Below are 4210 nucleotides of genomic sequence, written 5' to 3'. Positions count from 1 at the left end.
AAAGCACAGCCAGTGTCCATTCAGCTGGCAAAGCACAGCCAGTGTCCATTCAGCTAGCTTAGATCTGTGTCAGGGCAGAGCTTGAGGCTGTCCGGAACCCTTTTTGTTACGGAATGCCAGCGACCAGGGGAATCCCTGCTTCACTATTTGCATATAGATTGAGAAGGAAATGCAGATTTGATCATTTGGTTTCTGTGTAACTTTCGAGTCAAAATGAAACTAGCATGTGAATATTAGTGTGTGAACCTTCTTAGGATGAAGCCTGGCTGCTGTGGCATTTAGGAAGCGCGCTGTGTTGTAGCAGCACTCACTATATACATTGTCCCTGCATCAAGTGACGACCATGATTGCTCATGCTCAGACCCTAGGGTTCTATAGGATCCAGCAACCCATTGTTTGCACACAAGGGTGTATGAATTAGCGATATTCACGACACATTTTCTTTGCACCCTAGTCCCCTGCGAATGGATTTACTTTAAAAAGTAGCTTCAAAGATGGGGTGGCTGGGTGGTTCGGTCGATCCCCCCAATCTGGGAGTTCAAGCCCCAGAGCACTGGCAGCTCAGAGCCTGGATGGAGGCTGCTTCGGATTCTGTGTCTCACTCTCTCTCTGCCCCTCCCCCACGCGTGCTCTGTCTCTCTCAAAAAAATAAATAAATAAATGTTAAAAAAACCTTTTTTTTACTGTCGTTTCCAACATATGAAAGGTTGGATTTTTTTCTTTGGTGGACAAGAGTGATAATACATGTTCATCGTTAAAACAAATCACCCCCCATAGGCAACCACAGTTGACTTGAGTACACCAGGTTCCCCTGGCTAACCTCCACTTAACCAGCCCCCTAGGTTAACTGATGCAGCCTCCACTCTCTCTGTAAAGCATCATCTATCTGCTATTTTCAGCAAGCTTAACACAGGCCATTGGCATTCTCAGCATGTACCTGGGCACTTCTTCCACCAGTTGTGATGTCTGCTTGCCAATAGTCAGTTTGTTTGCCCCCAGACACAATTTAAAAGGTTGCAATCAAAAAGTTACAATGTAATTAGGAATTATGGAAATGATGAAAAATGTCGCAGAAGGAACATTCTTAGGAAAATCAGGTTGCTTCGGAAAGACTTGATAAAGGCGAGGCACACCAAAGAAAACAAAAAACAAAAACCAAAAAAACTGTCAGATTCGGAGTGAGCAAACAACTATAAAAGACTGAAAGTTCATTGCTAAAATCTAGCAGGATTGCCCTCAGATTGCTTCACGAGCGTCTTTAAGTTTTGCTCCATTTTTAAAACCTGGAAAATTGCAGCCGATGCATTAAGAGTGAGAGACTGAGTAGGTGGGTATTGTGATATTGTGATTTATAATAAGACATGTATATTTAGTCTTTGTCTATTTCTGGAACAGCGCTCCTAAAACCCCTGGAATTTTCTGAGATGAGAGTGCTAAAGGAATCTTTTGTTATGTTAATGAGGTAACTTTTAGAAAGCACCTAAGGATGGGGGCTGGCTGAGAGAACCAACTGGGCCATCAGTCCCCGGCTTCCTGGGAGGGGAGAGGAGGTGGAAGGTGAGCTCGGCCACCAGTGGCCAATGATCAATGATCCAATCAATCATACCTAAGTAATGAAACCTCCCTTAAAACCCCAAAGGAGAAGTTTCCGAGAGCTTATGGGCTGGTTGAAAACATGGATATTCAGGGAAATTGGTGCTTCCATGGATCACGGAAAGTCTGTGCCCTTCCTTTCCCCATACCGTGCCCTATGTACCGCTTCCATTGGGCTTTTCCTAGAGCACAACCTTTTATAATAAACCAATAATCTAGTAAGTAAGCTGGTTTCTTGAGTTCGGTGAAAGGCTCTAGCAAATTAACTGAACCCAGGGAGGGGGTCATGAAAACCTCTGATCTATAGCCAGTGGGTCAGAAGCACAGGTGACAATGTGGACTTGTGATGAGCATCTGAAGGTGTGTCTTTGGGGTGGGGGGGGACAGTCTTGTAGGAATCTGACACCATCTCCGGGTAGATGGTGTCTGAATTGAGTTGAATTGCCGGACCCCCCGCTGGTGTCAGAGAATTGCTTGGATGTGGTGGTGGGGGGGGGGAGCCCACATGTCAGAATCAGTACCAGAATTGTTAGTTCGTGTTAGAAATGGAGCTGGTGATCCAAAGTGGGATGAAAGTTAGAACTATGGGTAGACAACACAAAATGACTAGAGACACTCTTATCAGGAAACTTATGTCTGAAGGCAAAAAAAAAAAAAAAAAAAAAAAAGAAAAGAAAAGAAAAGAAAAGAAAGAAAGAAACCCAGGAACCGCCATCTTCCGGTAATTCACCAAAATGACCAAGACAAAGGGAAAGAGGAGAGGTACTCGCTGCATGTTCTCCAGGCTTTTCAGAAAACGTGGAGTTGTTCCTTTGGCCACATCCATGCGAATCTACAAGAAAGGTGATATTGTGGACATCAAGGGAATGGGCACTGTTCAAAAAGGAAAGCCCCAAATGTTACCATGGCAAAACTGGAAGAGTCTACAATGTTACCCAGCATGCTGTTGGCATTATTGTAAACAAATAAGTTAAGGGCAAGATTCTTGCCAAGAGAATTAATGTACATGTTGAGCATATTAAGCGCTCAAAGAGTCGAGATAGCTTCCTGAAGCCTGTGAAGGAAAATGATCAGAAAAAGAAGGAAGCCAAGGAGGAAGGTACTAAGGTTCAACTGAAACTCCAGCCTGCCCCACCCGGAGAAGCACACTTCCTGAGCACTGATGGAAAGGAGCCTGAGCTGCTGGAACCCACACTCTATGAATTCACAGCATGATAAACGTAAAAAAATAACGACCTCAAGACTGTAAAAATGTTTCTCTTAATTGAGTAGTAGTGTGGTGTCCTCTTCCCCAAAGAAATATTTAAAGCCAACTTTGTGTCAAAAAACAAAAACAAAAACAAAACCCCAATACAAATAGTAAATCCATATAGTGCTTAATCCGTGTCATGGATTGTTTAGACCCTGGAAACATTTTACTCATTTCGTTGCTGTAATAACTCGATGAAGGAGTAAGGAGGTAGTACTGTTATCCCCATTTTACTGAGATAGAGCAGCGCAAAGTTCCCTACTCTAGATGACCCAACCGGAAAGAGAGTTGCTCCATTCAAATGCAGGTGGTGTGGCTCTTAGCAAATGCCAGTAGCCACTGCCTTCCTCTGGCCCTCAATTCTACAGTGAAAGATTTAAAGGTTTTAAATAAGAACAAAATTAACCATGAAAATTATTTATTATGGAATTATTAACGCCTGTATAAAAGTAGAGAGACGACTAGGATGAGTTCCATGTACCCCTCACTCAGGTTCAACATTGATCAACTCATGGCCAATCTCTAGTGCATCTACCCCCCATTCACTCCCTCCTGCTCTCGGAATATACTAAAGCGAATCCTAGAAATCATATTTTCATCCACAAATATTGCAAAGTGCATCTCTAAAAGAAAAGGACTTCTTTTTAAAAATTTTTTTTATGTTTAAAGATTTTTTTAAGTTTATTTTGAGAGAGAGAGAGGGAGAGAGAGAGAGTGCATGCATGTGTCACCCACACTGTCAGCCCAGAGCCTGACACATGGCTCGAACTCACAAATTGCAAGATCATGACGTGAGCCGAAATCAAGAGTTGGTCTCTTAACTAACTGAGCCACCCAGGGGCCCCAAGGACTTCTTTTTAAAAGTGTAACTAGAATACCATCATCACACCTGGAACATGGACAATGATCTCTTAACTCAATCAAATATCCAGGCACTATTTGAATTTCCTTGATTGTCGCAGGGATTTTTCCTCCAAATAGGATCCAGATAAGATCATTGCAATTACTATCTTTAATTGTAAACTACCCTTTTCTCCTTGCAATTTATGCGTTGAAGAAAGCAGATCCTGTGTCCTATAGTTTCCCACAGTATGGATTTTGCTGATTCCATGCTGCCCCGCCTCCCCTCCCCCCACTCCCAGAATCCTTGAAGACATTTTCCTGTCTTCCATATTTCTTATAAATTGGGAGTCATATCTGGAAGTGCAATCTTCTTCTAAAGGTAACCAGGCAGGTTCTTTTTTACAAGTGATTTTAAACCTCTAGGTTTAAAATATTGGGGTGCCTGGCTGGCTTAGTAGAGCATATGACTCTTGTTCTTGGGGTTGTGTCAGCCCCACGTTTGGTGTAGGCTCAAAATAAAATCTT

The 4210-nt window shown here is 42.8% G+C and overlaps 1 pseudogene; it reads left to right on the top strand.

Moving 5' to 3' along the window:
* Positions 1-2327: 2327 nt before the first annotated feature.
* On the top strand, positions 2328-2808 carry LOC121032999 (60S ribosomal protein L21-like; annotated as a pseudogene).
* The last annotated feature ends 1402 nt before the right edge of the window (positions 2809-4210 follow it).

The sequence above is a fragment of the Herpailurus yagouaroundi genome, unplaced genomic scaffold (genome assembly GCF_014898765.1).
Source record: "Herpailurus yagouaroundi ecotype Mexico unplaced genomic scaffold, PumYag 28, whole genome shotgun sequence".
Classification (NCBI taxonomy): Eukaryota; Metazoa; Chordata; class Mammalia; order Carnivora; family Felidae; genus Herpailurus; species Herpailurus yagouaroundi.
Note: the sequence above shows the minus strand (reverse complement) of the source record. Positions and strands in the feature narration are given on the sequence as shown.